General features: G+C 41.2%; 1 protein-coding gene across 9 annotated transcripts in view; it reads left to right on the top strand.

Moving 5' to 3' along the window:
* LOC134348361 (alpha-(1,6)-fucosyltransferase) overlaps positions 1–23,442 on the top strand; it is an 877,712-nt gene that overhangs the window by 367,749 nt on the left and 486,521 nt on the right. The window contains exon 1 of one of the 9 annotated variants that reach the window (XM_063051626.1): positions 13,755–13,881. The exons of the other annotated variants lie outside the window; for them this stretch is intronic. The gene's annotated coding sequence lies outside the window, so the exon portion shown is untranslated. Of the gene's footprint in view, positions 1–13,754; positions 13,882–23,442 lie in introns of those variants that run through there. 9 annotated transcript variants of the gene reach the window in all.

The following is a 23,442-nucleotide window of genomic DNA, read 5'->3' as shown; positions in this document are numbered from 1 at the left end:
TATACTTTTCTCTGACTTGATGACTCGAGAAGAGAATCTCAGAGAAAAATGTCAGTGATGTTGGGCTTAACATGAAGCATATTCAATCACTAAGGTCCAGTGATCTATAGGTAGAATATGCTGAACTAAACAATAAGTGTGACTCTGAGCTGATGAAACTGTAAGTAACTATTCAGTTAGTCAAAGAAAAGCAGCATCCATCATCAAAGATACTCACCACACAGGCCTCGCTCTTTTCTCGCTGCTGCCATCAGGTGGAATGTACAGGTGCCTCAGGACTAGCACCACCAGGTCCAAGAACAGTTACTGCCCCTCAGCCATCAGGGTCTTGAATAAGAGCATACTACGCTAATCAATTGAGATGTTCCCACAACCAATGATCTCTCTTTAAGGACACTTGTTATTTCATACTCTGGTTATTTATTGCTATTTATTTGTATTTGCATTTGCACAGTTTGTTGTCTTCTATGCTCAACTTGCTCTTTCATTGATCCTGTCTATAGTTACTATTCTATAGATTTGCCAAGTATGCCCACAGGAAAAGGAATCTCAGGGTTGTATGTACTCTGATAATAAATTTTACTTTGAACTTTGATCTTTAAGCTCTGGATGCAAACATGTGGAATCAATAGGTAGATTGATGCTGCAGTGAGGGGAGTTGCTGATGTGAAATGTAGAACTCATTGCAATACGTCAAGCAATCAGCACAGGAAGAGGAGAAAGATTGAATAAATGGAGGTCTAAAATGGTGAAGTCAGATTTCAGCTTTCAAAATGGATTTTGTCTTTAACTGCGTTGTTGTGCAATTGTTTGGACATTAAACTGTAGTATTTTCAAAGAACCAACATAAGAACAATAGGCTACACCTAATGAATGATAGCACAATGGAACTTTTGGCACCCATTATTGCACAACTGAGAGTGTCTTTGAAATTGAAACTGATTGTCTGTGGTAAAGGTGCATATTCGTAAGGCAGATCACAAAGGGTACCATACAGGTGAGCACAGATGAGTGGGCAAAGTCAATGTTTGTGGGAGTTATGATATCAGTGAATATCAATAGCAGCAGATGGATACTCACATGTCACCTGAAAACATGATCTTTTGGTCAAAAAATAGGAACCTTTACTCTAAGTGGAGATAAAGGAATACGGAGCTGTGGTAGATCCTGTGCCCCTCACTTGCTGATACTGAAATCCAGCCTCAGCCATAGAGAAGTGCGGTGCAGTGGCATCTTAACAAAGCATTAAGAAATATTTTTTCTCAACTAGACTTCCACAACTGTCTCCTGAATCTTTTGAACATCTCCTGCATCAATGTTACATTAAAGCTGATTTGATTCCTCAGCTAGTCTGCACTGTTTGAATCTGGTTTCTGCATTACTTTGTTTTGAATCTCCTTGTAAGATTCAGGCTTAAATTTGTTTATGATGTTGTTATAAGAAATAAGGGCAGGGATGGAACATAATGCCACTCGATGATGCGCCATCATTTAGTAAGGTCATGCTGAGCTGATCTTTGACTTCACTCTCCTGCCTATCCTCATGATTTTCCTTTTTGAATATGAATCTCTCCTTCTCAAACTTGAATGTATGGTCAAGTATGCACAAGGCTAATGTACGGTCTCTGGAACATAAAATTGAAGACCTCAGAGCAAGATTGCAGGACCAGAGGGACATCAGAAACTGTTGTGTACTTTGTTTCCCAAAGGCATGGTTCACCCCCAGCATTCTGGACACAACACTCCAGCCTGAGGTATACACCTTCCACCAAATTGGCCAAGCAGTGGCATCAAATAAAGGTAGAGATGGCAGCATTTCCTTAATGCGATGATAGATGTCTCCATTCTGTTCCTCCAGTGTCGAACATCTGGCAGACAAGTGATGTCCGTTCTATCTGTCAGAAAATTTTCTGCTGTCATCCTGGTGGCAGTATACATTCCAAATCTTGGCAAGTGTTAAGTTGGCACTGACATGCTAAAGAGAGATGTTATAAATGCAATAGGAGGTGAGTACCTTGGTACAATTGATGTTATTGAAGAGGTAGTACTGAGCAAACTAGTTGGGCTTAAAGGTAGACAAGTCCTCTGATCCTGATAGGATGCATCCCAGAGTATTGAAAGAAATGGTAGAAGTTACAACAGATATGTTTGTAATAATGTACCAAACTTCTTTGGGCTCTGGACAGGTCCTGATGGATTGGAAGACAACAAATATCACACCACTGTTTTAAAAAAAGGAGGTAGACAAAAGGTATTTAACTATAGGCCAGTGAGCTTAATATCTGTAGTTGAGAAAATGCTTGAAGATGGATTAAGGAAGAAATAGTGAGATATCTGAATAGATCAAACACACACAGCATGGACTGGTGAAGACCAGGTTCTGTTTAAGAAACTTACTCGAGTTCTTTGGGGATATAATGTATACAGTGGGTAGAGGGGAACAGGTGAATGTTGTATACTTGGATTTCCAGAAGGCTCTCAATAAGGTGCCACAATAAAAAGACATCCATAAGATAAGGATGCACAGAGTTGGGGGTAATGTATTAGCATGGACAGAGGGGAATGGTTAACCAATAGAAGGCAAAGAGTTGTGTGTTCCTCTGGTTGGTGGTCAGTGGTGAACAGGGGTGGGTGCTGGGCCTGCAACTGTTAACAAGATACATCAACAATTTGGAAGAGAGAAGGAGAGAAGTGAGTGTATCAGATCTAAATTTGCTGATGACACTAAATTGAGTGGAAAGCAAATTGCACAGACAAGGCAGAGAGTCCGCAGAGAGATATGGATACTGTAGGCTAAGTGAGTGAGCAACAGTCTGACAGATGGAGTATGCAAGATCATTGGCTTTGGAAGGGAAAATAGAAGATCAAATTCTTATTTAAATGGTGAAAGATTACAGCATGCAGTTGTGCAGAGGGACTTAGGGGTACTTGTGAATGAATTGCGAGAGTTAGTTTTCAGGTGCAACGGATGATCAAGGTGGCAATTGGAATGTTGGCTTTCATTACTAGAGGGATTTAATTTAAGAGCAGGGAGGTTATGCTGCAATTATACAAGGTACTAGTAAGCCCATATCTGGAGTAATACATGCAGTTCTAGTCTCCTTCCCAAGGGATGATATATTGGCTTTGTTGGAGGTGCAGAGGAGGTTTTGGAAATTAGTGATTGTTCTATGAAGACTGAATTTCCTGGGACTCTCACTGGAATTCAGAAGAATGAGAGGGGATCTTATTGAAGTTTACAAAATTATGGAAGAGATAAAGATCAATTAAAGTTGTTTATACTGGTATGGAAGACAAGAACTAGGCAACAAAGCCTCAAGATTCAGGGGAATGGATTTAGGACAAAGATGATAAGAAACTGCTTTTCACAGAGAGTAGTGAATCTCTGGACTTTTTTGCCAAGAGAACCAGTGGAGGCTACCTCATTAAATATAGACTCAGTGGCCACTTTATTAGGTACACCAGTATACCTGCTCATTAATGCAAATATCTAATCAGCCAGTCACGTGGCTGATTAATGCATAAAAACGTGCAGACATGGCCAAGAGATTCGGTTGTTCAGACCAAGCATCAGAAGGGGGAAGAAATGTGATCTAAGTGACTTTAACTATGGAATATTTGTTGGTGCCAGATGGGATGGTTTCAATTTCTCAGAAACTGCTGATTTCTTGGGATTTTCATGCACAACAGAATTTAGAGTTTACAGAGAATTGTGTGAAAAACAAAAACAAAAACCTAGTGAGGCCAGAGTACCTTATGAATGAGAGATTGCAGAGGAAAATAGCCAGACTGGTTCAAGCTGACAGGAAGGCAACAGTGATTCAAGTAACTACGTTTTACAGCAATGGTGTGCAAATGGGCTGCGGCAGCAGAAGAACACGAACATACACTCTGTGGCCACTTTATTAGGCACTGGAGATACCTAATAAAGAGCCCATTGAGTGTACTTAAGGTGCAGTTGGATAGAATTTTTGCATTACAGGGATTTAAGAGTTATGGGAAAAAGGCAAGTAGGTTGATCAGAGTCCATGTCCAGATCAGCCATGATCTTATTAAATGGCAGAGAGGTACAATGGGCCAGATGGCCTACTCTTGCTCCTTATGTTCTTATGGAGGGGCTAAGCACTGCGATCAGGAGTCAGGAAACAGCTCAATCTTCCTTCCCAATTGTTGTGGGGGATTTCAACACCGCCAGCTTGAAGAAGTATTCGGGGTCCTGAACTACCATTCAGGGTCCTAAGCAGTCCTTCCAGGTGAGTTGACAATTCACCTGTGAGTCTGTTAGGGCCATTTACTGTGTTTGGTGCTCCCGGTGTGGCCTCCTGTATATCGGCGAGACCCGACATGGGTTGGGAGACCGCTTTGCCGAGCATCTATATCAGCCAGAAAAAGCAGGATCTCCCAGTGGCCACCCATTTTAATTCTACTTCCCATTCCTTTCCAATACATCTATCCATGGCCTCTTCCACTGTTGTGATGAGGCCACACTTCGGTTAGAGGAATAACACTTTATATTCTGTTTGGGTAGCTTCCAGCCTGATGGCATGAACATTAATTTTTCAGACTTCTGGTTATGCCCACCACTCCCCTCTCACCTTCACCATTTCCCATCCCCCTTCCCCTCTCTCACCTTATCTCCTTATCTGCCCATCACTTCCCTCTGGTGCTTCTCCCCCCACTCCTTTTCTTTCTTCCATGGCCTTCTGTCTCTTTCACCAAACAATTTCCTAGCTCTTTACTTCACCCTTCCCCCTCCAGGTTTCACCTATCACCTTGTGATTCTTTTTCCCCATTCCCCCCACCTTGTAAATCTACTCCTTAGCTTTTTTTCTTCAGTCCCGCCGAAGGTTTCAGCCCGAAACATCGACTGTACTCTTTTCCTAGATAGTACCTAGCCTGCTGAGTTCCTCCAACATTTTGTGTGTGTTGCTCAGCTTGAAGAAGTCTTTGACAAACTAGAACAACAACATGCCACTTGTGGAACCAGAGGAGCCAACACTTTTGATCACTGTTACACCATCATCAAGAATGCCTACCATACCATCCCACACCCGCACATTGTCAAGGGTGATCACCTGTCTGAACTACTTCACCCAGCATGTAGGCAAAGCCTGAGGTACTGCAGTACCAGTGGTGAGGGCCAAGAAGGTATGGTCAATGGAAGTGGAGGAGCACTTACAGGTCTACTTTTAATTAGTGGATTGTAACATATTGGGGATTCAGATTTGGATGTCAGTAAATAAGCTACAGTTGTCACTGACTCCATCAAGATCTTTGTGGAAAAGTGTGTACTTTCAAGAACATACTGGACATACCCACACCAGAAGCTGGGGTTGACCCAGGGAATTTGCAGTCTGCTGAGAGCTAGATCTGTTGTGTTCAAGGCCAGTGTACCAGAACCCTACAACAAGTCCAATTTACAGGAGGCCATTGTGAGAGCAAAAAGGCAATTCCGTGTGAAGCTAGACTCAATTGTATGCACAGCAGGTGTGGCAAGGTTTGCATGCCATTATTTCCTATAAGGCAAAAACTAACAGCATAAATGACTATGAAGCTTCCCTGTCTGATGAAGGCAGTGATGTTTATGTTCACTCTGAAAGGGAGAATAAAACTACACTGGGGAATCCCTGCAGCTTCTGATGACCCTGCAATCTCTGTCACAGAGACTGGCACCAGAACATCCTTCAAAAGGTTGAACCCTTACCAGACGTGAGACCCCGGAGGTATACCAAGCAAGGTGCTGAGGACCTGAGCCAACCAACAGGCTGGAGTGTTCAGGGAAATCTTCAACCTCTCACTGCTCCAGTTGACCACCTGATTCAAAAGGGCATCGATCATACTGGTACCCAAGAGGAACAGGGTGATCTGCCTCAATGATTATAATCTACCTGGTTGCACTCATATCTACTGAGAGGTTGATCCTGGCTAGTATTAACTTTGGCTTGTGGAAGGACCTGGACCCACTGCAGTTTGCCTGCTGCCTCAACACGTCTAAAGTGGACACAACCTCACTAACTCTCATGTCAGCATTGGACCACTTCGCCAACAGAAGAACCTTTGTCACACTGCTGTTCAACACCACCTTCCCCTCAATACTAATCAACAAGTTTCAAAAACAGGCCCCTATCTTCCTCTACAACTGGACCTTCAACTTCCTGTTAATTACATGACAATCAGTGCAGATTTGAAATTACGTCTCCTTGCTGATAAACAACGTAGGTGACCCCAGGGATGCATGCTGACCCATTACTCTACTCTCTCTACACTCATGATTCTGTGGCTAGACACGGCTCTAAGGCAGCTACAAATTCAGCAGTAACACCACTGATGCTGCTGGAATCTCAGATGCAAGAGGAGGCACGCAAGAGCAAGAGGGATTGGACAATTGAGTGGTGGATCATCACATCACCTGCAGCACTAGAGGATCCAGTGCACTCGACCACTGCTACCTTACCATCAAGGATGCCTGCTGTTCTATCCCTCGACTGCATTTAGGGAAATCCGACCATCAGGCTGTCCTACTCCTACCTGCATAGGCAGAGACTAAAGAGCAAGGCACCAGATGTATGGAGAACAAAGAGATGGCCACAGGAGGCAGAGGGGCAGCTATGGGCATGCCAAACGATGGTGGACTGTGCCATGTTCAAAGACTTATCAGGGGACTTGAATGAATACACTATGGCTGTCACAGACTTCATAAAGACACCCGTGGGTGAGCGTGTCCCGATTAAAATCATTCAGTCTTCCTCAACCAGAAGCTCTGGATGAACCAAAAGATTCTTAGAAATAGGCTAAGGGCTAGATTGGCAGCATTCAGGACTGGTGATCCGGGTATGAATTCGGGAAGCCAGCTCACGCGCAATGTGGCAATTTTGGACCAAACTTGAATCATGAAGGGATGCTGGACAGCTATGGCAGGGCTTAAATACCATCATTTCCTACAAAACAGTATAAATGACAACAATGTTTCGCTCTCTGATTAGCTCAATGCTTTTTATACTCATTCTGACAAATAGAACATGGTAGCATCTTCATGAGCCCCTAAAGCCTCTGAAGACCTGTGATTTCATTCCTGAGGCCAACATGAGACCGTCCTTTGAGGAGGGAACACACAGAAAGCAACCGGCCAATTATTGAAGACTTGTGCTAATCACCCTGCTGGAGTGTGTACAGGCATCTTTATTGTGTACAAACCTTCACTTTGGCATTCTGATGTACCCATCTGCTTCAAACAGCTGTCAATCATACCAGTGCCTAAGAACATGGGTCACCTCCCTCAATAACTATCGTCCATCAGCACTTACATCCACTGTGATGATCATGAAGCACTTTAACTCCTGCCTGAAGAGTGACCTGGATTTGTTCCAATTTACCTACTGACACAACAGGTCAAGAGCAGATGCCATTTCCTTGGCTCTTCACTCAGCTCAGGAACACCTGGACAATGAAGTTGCAGGCATCAACATGTTCTTCATTGACTAAACCTCAGCATTCAACATAATAATCCCCTGGAATCTCAACACTAGGTAACAAGGCCTGGGTCCTGATTCCTTCCTGTGCAATTGGATCCTCGATTTCCTGGTCAGAATGGATTTGCAACAACACCTTTATAATCACCATCAGTACAGATGCACTACAGGGCTGTGTGCTTAGCCCCCTGCTTTACTCACTTTGTACTGTGTGACTAAGTGCAGCTCAAATGCCATATTATTCCTAATTATTTGCCTTACTGCTTGCTAACACTTGTTCTGTAAACCCAGCAGTCAAAACTCAACACCTCTTGGTGGTATTTATATCTTTCACAAGTATTTGGTAAACCCCTCTCTCTGCTGAGTTTCCTGGTATGGTTACACAATTTGTATCACAAGGTGCAAAAGAATTTATTGCTATGCACATGGTGTAGCTGCTCCATCTGTTCTAACTGTGTTCCGTCTCATAATATAGTCAGTACTGGTTGCATATTATTTCCTGTTAGCTGATTGTTCGATATTCAGAATCTGAACTATCATGGGCCTTGATCGAAGGCGGATTTGCCTTCTGTTTAGTAGTTAACTGTGCTTTATTTATGGCCTTAATGCATTTCATATTGCATTAGAGATTGCTTGATAGAAATCTGGCTGTGTTCCTATCTCTCTTTTATGCTTCTATTTATTTTGTACTGTTCAGTTTGTTTCCCGTCTTCATAATTTCTGCATTTACCCATTCACATTTTTATTATCCCCTTTCCTTTGAATTTCTCTTTTGTCATTTCATTCAGCCTTGGCTAATTTATTAGAGGAGTTAGTGCATGCTGCTTGGAAACTCGGAGACTAAGAATATCAGGCTTTGCAGACCTAATGACAATTTAAGATGCTAGTCACTGCAAAAGGCTCACAACATCTTAGTGGATTATAGATTGCTTTCTGTAATCATAAATGTTGAATTATCAAACCCCTTTCCACACTAATGCTCTATACATACTCAGCCTTTTGACCTATTGGCTTGTAAAATTGCTCTTGCATTACAGTGGGGATGTTACAGCCTATGGTGCTGAATTGCTCTCTCAGTAAGATAATTAGTATTTCTCTCTAGATCCCATGATGTTCTTTATTGACGGCAGAAAATTTCTACGTGTTTAGACAACAAAAATCTCTCAGCGTATGCATTCTAATGATTGTAATTCTGACTAGTTGAGAATACTTCCGTGTTTAAGCTATTACATTTATTTCTGTTTTATATCATTTACAATTTATTCTATCATTAATTCAATCTATATCCTGCTTGCAACAATGCATACACCTTCAAACATACTTAAAATGAAATTTACGATTCCTTTTTTACAACTTGCATGATTCATACAAGTCATTAATATAACTTGTCCTCATTGTTTGGATTTATAGTTTTCATTCTCCTATTTATTAGTTGTGTAATCAGCAAAAAAAAAATTGCGTCATGGTATAAGGGACATCTACTTTAACCAATCTCCTGAATTCATTTTATCATTAAGTAATCGTCTTAATTTTCATGAAAAATATAAGTATTGAAGTTTATCAACAAGTTTTGGGCATCTTAATGAACATTATATTTATTACTGTACTTATCGATCCCAACAATTCAGTTACCTGCAACAAAATTTCATTGTGAGACCAGCTATTTCTTTAAAATTCTTATGGCATTCTTGGTGCTGCTGTGCTCTTCAGATGGTGTCATCCTTGATGGATTATTTTTAGATATTTTCTTTTGCTGTTTTTGTGGAGTTTTTGAAGGCATCAGTCAATCTATGCTTGTTTTGTCACTTTTATTTTCTCTGTAATCCCAGAATACTTTGCTCAGAGCCAGGTGTAAAAAGGTTTGTTTTAACTTTTGATGAGTGTTGTAGGTACGTGAGACAATTTCACTAAAGCAAGGATTTCCTGTGGTGTTCAAAAGCCGAAGAATTGTTTAAAGGATTGATCGTGCATAATGCTTGCTTTTTTTTTAGTGATTGTCTACATTCAAATTACACCTCTAGGTTGTAACTTTTTGTACCTGCTTCTGTAGTCTTGCTCTCTAATCCATATTTTTGTTGATTATCAATCCACATTTTTTAAGCTTGTGTGTATTTGCTAGACTTAGACACATACTGTGAAACTACATCCAGGCCTATGTTCAATGTGGTGTATTTGAATAGTTCCCTGGACTGTCAGTTTTGTGCACTTTTTCACTTGTTACTGATTTTCCACACTTAATGTTGTAATTCTGCAGATTAAACAGTACCTCGGTTTGTACATTTGGTCAGATGGGAAATAGTTCCAGAATATACTTACATCAAATACAGATTACACATGTCAAATAGTGAATTGTGCTCTCAGTGATACAATCCATGCTTTCCCATTGATCCCTTTGATATTTTTCATCCAAACTGCAGCTACCTCAATGTGGAACTGAAGCCCCAGTTGTGCATGAAGAACTGGACAGAGAGGGCTCCTTTCACTGCCAGCCAAGTGCAGTCTTTGTGTTTGTTCCAAGTTCTGGCAATCAGCCGTTCTGTCAAAAACAGAAGATTGAAAATATCTGACGCTTTTTTATATAGAACAATTGCAAACAAGAGTGAGTCAGATTGACCTTGTCTAGTGATTTTGTTAGTGAGGATAGGGAATATGAGCTGTTACTTAGGAGATTAAAAGTAGCAGGAGAAATCGGGTAGCAGTGTTGATAGTAAGTAACAGACATCCCACCTCTCCCGGAACTTCCGGGAGTCTCCCGCATATTAATAGTGGCTCCCTGATGCCCACAAATTATATGCAATATCACAGAAATCAATTTTTTGAGAGCGAGTGAGAGAAAGCAAGAGAGAGCGCGAGAGCGACCATGAGAGAGAGAGTGAGAGAGAAAGCAAGTGAGAATGCGAGAGGGAGAGAGCGCGCGCCATGGCAGAGTGATAAAAAAAAATATAAAACGTGCGTCTCCCCAGACTACCCTAAAGTGTACCCCTGCCTAACAGGGGTCAAAATAATGACAGTGTTGCTCGCTGCTCTGTTTGCAACAGTGACTTTTCTAATGCTCATGGTGGGTTAAGACTGTAAAAGACATGTTGAGGTGAGTTTAACAGGTGTCATTCGTTTATTAGCATAGCTAACGTTACTTAAACTAGCTGGCTAGCTGCTAAGGAGCTACTCTATTGCAGACATTCCACCTCTCCCGGAAGTTCCGGGAGTGTCCCGCAGATTGATGGTGCTACCTCCCTGAAATGAGTTTTTGCAGGGTGGGATGTCTGAAGTAATCATGGAACCACCATATGGTGCTGGCTGTGAATGACACCTGGGGGCTTTTGATCATGCGAACCAATGAAATCAAGTAGATATTGATCAAGAGCTCTGAAGATAGGGACAAAGCTTAACAAGTGGAAGAAAGATTCATACCTGGCTTATGGACTTGGGAGGCCAGGAAAGAGGATAGTTGGGGTGCCAGTGGGGCTCTCCAAACAGGATTCTACTGCATCAATTTGCACATCACACAAGTTTTTATACTTAGCTTTCTGGCAGCAGTTATAATACCTGTTTCGATCTTCACTGTACCCTTCCCAAATGATCAAGTATCGGCTGGCACAATGGGCAGTGGATGTTCCCTGAGCTGATGGTCAAGAAGCCAAGTTCAGGAGAGAGGGAAATCCAGAAATAGAGCACTGATATTCAGGGTAATCCCTGAGCAGATCAGTCTTTTCCAACACAGCAGACTGCTCTGAAAGAGTTGTATCTGTTTAAATTAACTCTTTCAGAAATAAAAGCTTAACTGCACAGGAAAAAGTCTTCCAGCTGTTTAAAGTTGAAGGATATATGAGGATAACCATGAAGAGACTGATGGTAGGGGAGATTATTTACAGCAATGACTGGGACAGGTCCACCTGCCAAATGTCTACTCTTTCTGGTGCATCAACGATTCCTGTTCCCATCTGATCTCATGCATTTCTGAAGATGTAAATCATCTTTGCAATGGTGTGAAAATGAAAATAGCACAGTTATCAGAAAAATGTCAGTACCATGGAGAATCATTCTTCATCAGCTGGGAACAGTCTTCAATCTTGTTCTGTAGTTTGGAGAGTCTCAGTCACTCCCTAAGTCCTCTTAAATGTGGTTGTACATTCTCCTTTGAATAAGATGACTTCTGGATTATCTGGTTCCTGTAACCTAGCTTCCTGCAAATCCCATTAATATGGAATGGTATTGAGCTGATGCTTCCACTTGCACTTTCTTGGTCCACTCTTCCCATACTTGGGCAGATTACTCTGATTGGTGAACCCAGAATGGAAGATATGGGCAGTTAGCATTTAAGAGTAATCAGAGTGAAAGATGGGTGACCCCTGAGCAGGGTGCACTTGGTCATACCCAGTTTATGGGGTAAGCTTATAGAAGGATGAGAGACAGAAATCCATACTTCCTGCAAGATGTACCTTTTAATTATGGTTACCTGTAATTATACAATAGTTTATTTGTCCTTTAAAACATCCCCAGGCCCAAATGAGCTTTTGGCTTGTGACTTTTGCGGAAATTACAAACATTAATGCATTTGAGGCAAGGAAACGTGAGAGAAAATAACTTAAAGTAAGAGGAATATCTTAAGGAGCACTTTGCATAAGAAAAGTGGTAAAATGATGAGATTTAGTGAGTGGTTTAGATATATTAGCTCTTGGGCAGTTGAACACATGGCCACCTGCCATAGAATCTATCTGGGATTCACAGAAAGCCAGAAATGGAGAAGCTAAAATATCTGAATACATTTTAAGATTGATAGAGATCATAGTGTGAAAACAAGGATAAGAATATTGAAATCCAGGGATAAGAATATTGAAATACACTAAATCTTATTTGCCTGTCGTAAAACTGAACCCTGGTAAAAATTGGAACTGGGATCCGATTTTTACCAGTGTGCACTTTTATGATGGGCAAATGAGATTTAGTGTGATCTAGGTCATAGTGGCAACATTTATTCCAGCTTAAATTGATGGAGATTGGAAAGTCTGCCCAGATAACTAGTCTCAACAGATGGGTGGTACTGAAGCAGGGCCATTTTGCAGAGATGGACATAGACAACCTATTCAGAAGCTTATCTCTGAGTCAAGTACAATATCATACTCAGAAAATTACCTTGGAGATTACTGGAATCATTAGCGAAGGAGTAATTTTGGCAAGGCCCAATGAGGACATTTTTGGAAATGCTAATAATCATAAATTCTTTGAAAATGCTTCTAGCTTCTCCCCTTTGCTGCTCAGGCTGCTGGGTTATGTTTTGTGTTAATTGATGCTTAGTACTGCAATGGTGGGTAAAGAATTTGGCAGTTTCAGGCTAGTGGATGGCAAAAAGAAGTCTCATCAATACTCTGTATTTTCTCTTCCCATAATCTCCAGCATAATGTCCTAGAGGAGGGTTATGTTCCTGAGGTATATCTCTATGACCTTGTGCAAAGCGCCAGTTTTCATGTTTTCATATGTTCTGATAAAAGCCAGCTTCCAAAGCAATCTCATCATTCCTGTTGCCTCTTACTTCACATACCAATTGACAATTCTCTGATTCTCCTTCCAATCACCTGGAGCGAGGGCAATTTGCACATCCCGCTTTACTGAGCAACCGGCACAGCTTTAGGACGTGGGAGGAAACCAGAGCAGCCGTCAGAAGTGCACCACGCCAGAGAGAGAACATGCAAGCTCCTCATAGACAGCACTGGCAGTTGGAGTTAAACTCGGGGCACTGGAGCTATGAGGTGGCAGCATTACCCGCAGCACGGTTGTGAGAAAGTAACGAGTTTGCTCATGCTAACCCCTGAGGAGGATGTGCGTTTACTGTGAAGGGGTGGCATGAATGTGATAATGGAGAGAAGGGCAGCTGCTGTGGAACATGCGAGTGGAAACATGACTTAGTGAGCTATGAGAACTAAGGCTTGTGAATTGCAACCCTGCGCAAGATTTTAGAGGAAGTGTGAGAGTTGAATTCAGAATGCATCTTCTGGATAAACCTGCCACAAGCAACGTCGCTGTTCATTGTCCATCTTCAGTTGACCTGGGATTGGGGAGAAGATTTAATCTGAATTCAGTTAAATTCCTCCCTTGCAGATTCAGAGTCCAATGAAGAGTCAATAGTGGGTTGGGCTCAAACTGTGCTTAAACCAGATTGCATTTAGGATGGCAGATTACTTTCTTTATATGACACTAAGTGAGTCAGTCTTTATAGGAGTCCTTTACTGCTCACTTCTGCTGATAACAGACTAGCATATCCCTGATTATTAACTGCAATCAAAGGTTTAAGCAGCCAAGGTGGAATTTGAACCTTGCATTACTTGTTCACTAACTACACTGTCCCGTACAGTGCTAAATTTATATAACAAGTGCACTATTTCAGATAACTTTAAGGAATTTCTCAAGTTTGCAAGGTAAGCATTGAAAACTTGTTGATTATTCAGCATAGTTATAGAATGTGTTTTTATCCAGCACAATCATGTTTCTATAGCTGTTGTATGTTAGGAAAGATACCGATGTGAAGCTAACTGACTGACAAGGATGTTGGTAGGAGTATGGGGGTTGGAGGAGGAAATCTGCTTGTGAGTGAGTACTGGGAAAACTGCTTCAGGGAACAGAGATTATACAACTGTTGAACTCTTTTTGCTCTGACGTTGAAGTAAATTCAGTTAAAGCACCCCTTATTCTCTTGGAATAGTGCTTTTAATAAATTTGTAATTGCTTTTAATTGTAATTGCTTTACTGTAGTTGCCTTTTTTGATTTTCCCTCAGTGTTCAAGATGCAATAATCTCTCCCCCTTTTCTACTAGTAAGTCTTTTAAACTGGTTATTGAAGAACAGGCTGTCTAATCAGGTTATTACCACACAAATAAGCAGATTAAAAAAATATGCATTACATAGCTACTAGAAACATTTACTTTGATTATAACTGAGGGTATGGTTCTGAGCTAAAATATAGAGAAGAGTTAATATGTTATAATGCCATTATATTTGAACTGTGTGGTACTGAAATTGAAATGCTTTCAGATGCTGGAAAAGATAGAAGTCATAGATGGATAGTGTGGCATTAGTGCTCAGCAGAACACAATAAAAAAAATTAAAGCTGAGAAATTGGATGAATTATCATCCTTTCCATGGTACTAATCGTGCAAAATTTTATCTTAAGTATATTGTACTTGCAATTATTTCTGAGTGAAATGTGCACGATGCAGAATTAAACTGTTGATCCACACAGGAGTTTATCCCAGCCTAGTGTATCACAGAATGACATTACCAGCCATACCAAGTCCCTTTTGGGGCTTCCAGGTGAAATTGGAGCTCAGTGGTTCGTCTCTGTTTCAGATCATCTAGGAGCAGGTGGAACAAATTGGTTTATTTTCTTCACCTATTTGAAGGTACTCTCTGATGACCAAATTGGCAGTGACAGAACCAACAGGAGATTATTGTAGAGCTCACAGTACATGCATAAAATAGCAGTTAGTCTTACTCCAGCATTCAGGGGCTAAGGTGCTCAGTAGCCAGATAGTCCATCATTGAGATCATTGACAGCACTCCATCACTGAGGGTACCATCATGACTATGGCTGAGCCTTTGGGTTATATGATGCTTGGGCAGAAGAAAATGGTATACTTATCTGTGAAGAGCCTCTCCTAAAGTAACATCACATTTTCTGAAACTCTTAGATGAGCAAAGTATTTTGCAAACTCAGTATTTTCAAAGCTGAGTTTTGCGAAATGCTGCACAAGGCCTTTGGCCATGCTTTCATGCATGGTTTGCACTTCCAATCAAGGTCAAGTTCACCTTAGCTTGCAACAAAATCTTCCCATACAACCTGAGCTAGATCACTGTAGAGTTTCATAACTGGCCATTTGCCATTACTTCAGAGAGGTTACCTAGATACCATCCTGACAGAGAAGTTATTTTACCTGCTTTGGTTTCAGTGTGAAGCAAGCAGCCCATTGGGTACTGAGATCTGCCAAGATCATTGGTTTCTTTTGGGTTTAGACTGCCATTGACTGCATTCACGTGCTCGTAAGGCCTCCAATGATAACCCAGGGAGTACATAAGCACTCCCTGCATGTTCAAGTGATTGTAAGAATATCCACAAGGTTAAGGTCATGTTTTTGGGAAATGCATATAGAAACATAGAAAACCTACATCACAATACAGGCCTTTTGGCCCATGATGCTGTGCCAAACATGTACTTATATTAGAAATTACCTAGGGTTACCCATAGCCCTCTATTTTTCTAAGCTCCATGTACCTATCCAGGAGACTCTTAAAAGACCCTATCATATCTGCCTCTTCCACCTTCGCCGGCAGCCCATTCCACGCACTCACCACTCTCTGCGTAAAAAAACATACCCCTGACATCTCCTCTGTACCTACTTCCAAGCACCTTAAAACTGTGTCCTCTCGTGCCAGCCATTTCTACCCTGGGAAAAAGCCTCTGACCATCCACACGATCAATGCCTCTCATCACCTTCTACACCTCTGTCAGGTCACCTCTCATCCTCCATCGCTGCGAAGAGAAAAGGCCAAGTTCACTCAGCCTATTCTCATAGAGCATGCTCATAGGATGCCTTTGGTCATAGAGCCCAGACTTACCCACGTTTTTAGCATTTTGCTTTGCCCTGAGGAGTGGATCCTGAGGGCAGGGGTTGAGCCCTGTTTCACTGTCCGCTTTCACTAGTTTGTTACCTTTTCACAGCTGCTATTCAAGTACTGGAATTTTGATCATAATCCTGCTGGTCTTGTTTAAAAAAAGATTCCATTGCTATCAGCCCAAGGGCACCTTGCATTTTATGTCAACCAAGTGCAGAAACCTTAACTGTATGCTGACAGCTAGAATGAATACCAAAGATAGCAGCTCATGCTAGAGGAAGCACAGTAAGGAAACGCAGAATCTGAGTATCATGTGTTGCAAGGTAAAGGAGGATGAGGCACACAATGTCCCTGCTGAACACTAACAGCCTTGTGCCCTACCGAAGGACAGAGGAAACCATTAGTTGCCTCATAGATGCTGTCATGGGGTTCTTGCAAACTGAAAGCTGCCAATGTAGGCAAGTTACCTTCTTCATATCATGACTTTGAACAGCCATAATAACCAGAGACAACCCAGATGATAGTAATCCCTCACATCCTCCCAAAACCATTTGCCTACCCTATTTTACATCTGCGACTTGTTCTGTGATGTTCTGCTATATTTGTTTAGATTGAGGAACTCTAATCTCAGCACAGATATGCATGCTCCTCACATCTGTTTGATGTTCCTGAATTGCTACTCAGAAACAATAGTGGCTCACTCAGAGCATGTGAAAATTATGTACATAACCTGTTGATCAGACCCGTGATTAGCGTTCTTTTCTTTATCCTCACTTGGAGTTTGGTGGCTTGACCTCAGTGTGAGTAAAGGACAGGGAATGTCAATGGTAGGGATATGTCGGGAATGTGAATGGAGTTCTTTGTTTCTGTGTGCTTGTGTGAGTGTGTGATGTCTGGGAGCAGTGTTGTGTTGCTTATTTGTACTTTCTGACACCATAACACGTATTGCAACACTCCTCGGTTATGTGGGGACTCTTGCTCTTATGTGAACCACATCCTGCCCAGCTCTTCACACAGTGATCCTGGCTATTTTTTCACCATTCCCACCTTGTTCATCCCTCCCCCACCAATCCTCCTTAGAAGAGAAGAAACATGAGTGCAAGACCTCCCTCTTCACATGAATTCCCATAACCAGGTCTAAGTCCTGCTCAGTAAATTTTGGAGCTCTCTCACCCTCCCTTGCAAAGTTCTTTCTTCTTTGAAAGCCAGGGTGATTGCAGACTGGTTGCTAAGGGAGTATGCCTTTAATGGCTGATATACTCCTTCAATTAGTGCAAAACAAATTGGCAGCAAGCATTTTCATTTGTAAGGTTGTGTAAGGAACTGTGGAGATCCTATTTTAGCACATAGTTCAGCATGTATGCCATCCTTATCATGTTTTGATCAATATAATTTTACAAGGAATTTGCGTTGGAGTTTGTGTTAAACATGATGATTTAGTGCTTAACAAGCAGACAGTGCACTAATTTCTAGGCATGAGATTGCATTGGAGAAAAAGTTAAAAGCATGCAATTAGTTCAGGATCATAGTGAGGCTCTGCCTCTCAGATTCCTTAGCTATTCGCTGCTGTATTTTCTATCCTGTAGCTCATTAACAGGCATGCTGTAGATTTTTAAAGTAGGACATGGGGAGCTGACTGAAGTGGAACAATGCATCCTTCATGGTGGTGTCAGCATGTATCACCAAATGAGCAATGTCACAGATGATTATGGATTAATGAGGGGCAACATGGGAATTTATGAGCTCATAATTTTAAGTAGAGCATTTTAATCCATAGTACTTTGTTTCCATTAAAGCCCATAAAATCTATTAGAAAACTATTATAGAATGGGTTGGGAATGTGGGGGTAGAATAGTTTATTTAAAAGAAAAATCATGCTTTTGTTTGAGAACCAGCATAACACGTTGAATGGATCTTCCTCAGAATAGCAGAGAATGCAGTTCTTGGTTGATGTGAATCAGCTGTTAGGCTTAGTTCTGTAAGAAATTAGCTCCCTAAAAAATACTGGGCTACTACTGGTATGGGTACATCCTGATGGATAATTGTGAATAATATCTCAAAAGAAGTTGCTTTCCGGTAAACAAGTGGTAGCTGGCATTCTCATCAGTCAAGTCTTTTATTTTTTTCCTATTTGTCTGATTTTCTTCCCTTACACTATAGATGTAAGTATATAACAGGATATTGACCAGAATGTCTCCACGTAAAAGATGAAAAGGTTTAAAAGATATGGTATATTGAGTCATTATTTAATTCCTAGTCTGAGTTTTAATGGTTCTTGTTTTGTGTTAAATTATGAAAAAGTTCTCTCACAAATAGAACATGGTGTGAGAAATTCCTTCCAGACGAGGTCTGTGCAATGATACAAATATTTAAGGCATTCAAATATCCCAGCTGCATTTTTATAATTCCACTTCATAAACAAACTTCTTGAGGCTTTTCTCAAATAAGTAGAAGGATAACAATGGGATCCCAACCCTGCTGGAGTGACTTTGAAAGCATTCGTTTCTGTGGGAAGCTGTGTTTCAAGAGGGTTCTGAGAGTGAAAAATTCAACTCTTGAAGTCAGGAGTGAGGGGAATGAAGTTTTGAGAAAATTTTGGTAAGAAGAGCCAACGAAGGAGGACGTCTTAGGACATAGGGATTTGGGGTGTGATGACCTCCAATGGGTCAGGAAATATGTAGTGAGAATGGAGGATGTTGGAATCTTTTCAGTAGGGGTTTAACAAAAAGTGATTATGTGTACTTGGCAGAAGTACCTTGAGGGAATTCTGCTGTGGAAAAAGGGTAAGTTAAAGCAGAGTGGGTAATACTTTGCAGTCAAAAATAAATGTTCCTTTTACATTAAAATACTATTTTTCACAATAGAAAGTAAACTAACTTTTGATCCTGTGGGACTGAACCAGATTTCAATCTCCGCTACCTATTGCGCGGAGGATGCACAGTGTAGTTACGGCTATTAATAGTGTGGCAATGTCTGTGAACCTTTTTACGAGCCCAGTGTAGTCTGTCTCCAACTGCTTGTCTTGGAGTTTCAGTTGATTTTGTTGATATTTTTCACATGAGCACATTGCATGATTGGCTGTAAGGTTCCATGGGCATATATAGCCAAGCCTCACTGCTCCAGGATTTGTGTTTAGTTCTGAATCAGGCAAAAGGCTAATCACAGCATTATAGCATAGGCTGAAAAAAAATCGACAGAGAGGAGGTTGAAGCCAGACCCAAGTAGAGATAGATAGTTAAGTACAAGGATAATGGTTTCAGTCATTCTGACCTTCAGCTGCAGAGAGATGCAATTTATCCAAGAATTTGTGTTTCAAAAGTGATTGGGAATTGAGATAGAAAGTGATTGCTTGGTGTTTTCACTGTCCACATGAAAACTGACTCCATAAAAGTAATCAGTAGCAGTTAAAAGACAGCCTTGAGGTACCTCAGAGGGAATGTAGGAAAATGATTGTTTGATAAGCCCAGCATTCAAAAAGAGTTGAAGATCATGCCAAGGCAGGCATATTAAGCAAGAAAGGAAAACGAGACATAATAATAGGCTGGCTCAAGAAATGATGAGGTAAAGAGCATGGAGCTAGGAGGTAGCAACATCTTTTTGTTTAAAAAAAGACCCTCATAGTGAATCATTCTATACAGGAATCATGGGCAAAATTATTTTGTGATGGCCTGTTTGAATAAGTAGATCAAATCTCTAGATTTAATGAGACATTGTAATTTAATTAAAATCCATAATTAATAGCTTATTTGAAGAAGTGGGATTGTAGTTTATTTAATTTCCTAAAAAAGACTATTACTAGAAATACTCCGGAGCTCAGGCAACATAATATTTGATTTCCTGATGTGTATCAGAGAATGAGAGCTTGCAGACTAAGAATGCATAAGGTTCACACAGTAGTCTGCAAAGAGCTTGCATATGTACTTGTATGGATAGCCCAGGATTTTGCTGTTGGTCTGTAGCGCTTGAATCTGTTTCCCGTACTTCATAATGAGATGGGATCAGTGAGGGATCACTTCCTATATGCTACAACTCAGAGATTTGTGATGGCTTTTGCATTGAGATTAAAAGCAGATTACGTGGGATGTACTAGGACTCTGTATTGAAGATCAATGTAAAAAGAAAATCAGAGCACATACATGTCACCACATACATCCCTGAGATTCTTTTTCCTGTGGGCATACCCAACTGTAAACAGGATCAATGAAAGAGCTGGAGCATAGAAGACAACAAACTGTGTAAATGCAAATATAAATAAATAGCAATAAATAATGAGAGCATGAAATAACAGGATAAAGAGTCCTTAATGTGAGATCATTGGTTTCAGGAATATCTCAGTAGATAAGTCTAGTACTCTGTCAGTTTTGTGCCACAAATGTATCTTGCCATTTATCAGCTGTGGCTAGATTTTTTTTTGGGTCTTACTACAACCAGGCATAGCTGCTTCATTAACTGTAGTGTTGGAAATGGAATTGAAATATGTAGTCATCAATCAACATCCTCACTTATGTTGATAGTAGTGTTATTGACGAAGCAGCTGAAGAATTCTCTTCAGATGCCCTAGGACTGGGATGGTTGACCTTTCGCCATCTTCCTTTTGTGCAAGGTATGACTGCAACTATTGTAGTGTTTTCCCTTTTCCCCTTGCTGCCACAGTCGTCAAATGCCACATTGATTTCCAGCGCTCCATCTCTAACCTCATCTCTGGAATTTAACTCTCTGGTTGAGGCATTGATGACATTTGGAAATGAACAGTTCTAACAAAGTCCAAGCTGGGCATTGTTAAGAGAGCTATTAGTAAACTCGTGCCACTTGGCAACACTTTTAATGATTCCTTCCATGACCATGATGATAGAGGATAGACTGAGCAGTAATTAACTGGTCTGGTTCGGTTTGTCCTGTTTTTTCTAAATTGGGCATACCCTGGAAAATTTTCAGTGCTTATGGGAAGATGCTACCTTTGTAATGATACTATAAGAACTTGGTTAGAGTTGAATTACTTCTTGTGAATCACAGATACTACACCTGGAAGATGGTCTCCTTTTAAAGCCTTTGCTGTATTCAATCCTCTAGGCATTCCTTGATATCATGTAGAGTGAATTCAATTGGCTGAAGATTGGCTTGTGTGGCACAGGATATTTCAGGAGGAAGTATGTTCATGTAACTGAGGAAGATGTGAACTTAAGATAAAAACTGTTTCTTGGCCTATGCTTGATCTGCAGTCAGAATATAATTGGCTAAAGTCTTGGCATGCATATGAAGCAATTGGATTTGGAATGCAAAATGAAACAGGATCTTTAGGGATGATTCAGGTTTCAAGATCGTGTGTCTAGGGAAAGGAGATTGGAGCCAAATCAATCCTCTGTGTCGGAGTTGGTAATCCAATGCTTATATTGGGCAGATCTTCAGTTGTTAAGGATGCTACTAGTGTCAGACCAGAAAATATGTCTCATTGTTGGGACTCTGATGGTAATTGGCAGCTGAAACTACCCTCAGATGAAATTTCAAATTAATCCTTAAATGTGCATAGACAGAATAGGAGAAACACAGCTTCAGTAGGGATGATGTGGAGCTAATTAACATCTTGCCAGTGTGTCAATGTACATGTGACTGTTCCCCACAGCTGGTACCTAAAGTATCCAGTGTTAATAATTTTGCCACCCTACAGGGAGGGACTACAAACTTTACATTGGACCAAAACAAATAATGCACATGGCACTTGTGCAGATCTCTGTTGTTAAGACTTAATTACAGTGATGCTTTGTGGTTGGCCAGCACTAATGTGTAGCTGCTAATGCAAGTGTTACAGTGATTTCCATGTGTTGTGTGGCATCTAAAATCCTCCCCACACTTGTTAGCTGAGTGTTATCACAGGGAAATTATGCCAGTTCATTTGTTTCCGGTTATCAACTATCACACTTCAAGAGACTGCTTTGACGACTCTGTCAGCCAAATATGTGAGACAACAGGACAGAGCAGTGAGTATTTCTGGGATCACAGAAGAGAGTTGATGGTACACAGAAAGATGTTATTTTACTCAGAAAGTTCATTTAATGACCAGAGGAAATTAAACTAAAGAAAGAAACTGTAGTAATTTCACCCTTTCTAAGCACGGTATTTGTAAAGGAGTGATGGGGAGTTTCACACATAGAATGTGCTTCAATTAAATCTTTGTTACTGACTGCGGATGGTGAAGTTACCTAATCACATCCACTGTCTTGGAATTCTGTCATTGCTGTATGCAGCCTTCATTCCTCAGGTCAGGCCACAGTCATCAACTTCATTAGTCATAGTCATAGTCATAGTCATACTTTATTAATCCCGGGGGAAATTGGTTTTCATTACAGTTGCTCCATAAATAATAAAGAGTAATAGAACCATAAATAGTTAAATAGTAATATGTAAATTATGCCAGTAATTATGAAATGTCCAGGACCAGCCTATTGGCTCAGGGTGTCTGACCCTCCAAGGGAGAAGTTGTAAAGTTTGATGGCCACAAGCAGGAATGACTTCCTATGACGTTCAGTGCTGCATCTCGGTGGAATGAGTCTCTGGCTGAATGTACTCCTGTGCCCACCCAGTACATTATGTAGTGGATGGGAGACATTGACCAAGATGGCATGCAACTTGGACAGCATTCTCTTTTCAGACACCACCATGAGAGAGTCCAGTTCCATCCCCACAACATCACTGGCCTTACGAATGAGTTTGTTGATTCTGTTGGTGTCTGCCACCCTCAGCCTGCTGCCCCAGCACACAACAGCAAACATGATAGCACTGGCCACCACAGACACGTAGAACATACTCAGCATCGTCTGGTAGATGTTAAAGGACCTCTGTCTCCTCAGGAAATAGAGACGGCTCTGACCCTTCTTGTAGACAGCCTCAGTGTTCTTTGACCAGTCCAGTTTATTGTCAATTCGCATCCCCAGGTATTTGTAATCCTCCACCATGTCCACACTGACCCCCTGGATGGAAACAGGGGTCACCGGTACCTTAGCTCTCCTCAGGTCTACTACCAGCTCCTTAGTCTTTTTCACATTAAGCTGCAGATAATTTTGCTCACACCATGTGACAAAGTTTCCTACAGTAGCCCTGTACTCAGCCTCATCTCTCTTGCTGATGCATCCAACTATGGCAGAGTCATCAGAAAACTTCTGAAGATGACAAGACTCTGTGCAGTAGTTGAAGTCCGAGGTGTAAATGGTGAAGAGAAAGGGAGACAAGACAGTCCCCTGTGGAGCCCCAGTGCTGCTGATCACTCTGTCGGACAAACAGTGTTACAAGCACACGTACTGTGGTCTGCCAGTCAGATAATCAAGAATCCATGATACCAGGGAAGCATCCACCTGCATCGCTGTCAGCTTCTCCCC

Source organism: Mobula hypostoma, chromosome 1 (genome assembly GCF_963921235.1).
Source record: "Mobula hypostoma chromosome 1, sMobHyp1.1, whole genome shotgun sequence".
Taxonomy (NCBI): Eukaryota; Metazoa; Chordata; class Chondrichthyes; order Myliobatiformes; family Myliobatidae; genus Mobula; species Mobula hypostoma.
Note: the sequence above shows the minus strand (reverse complement) of the source record. Positions and strands in the feature narration are given on the sequence as shown.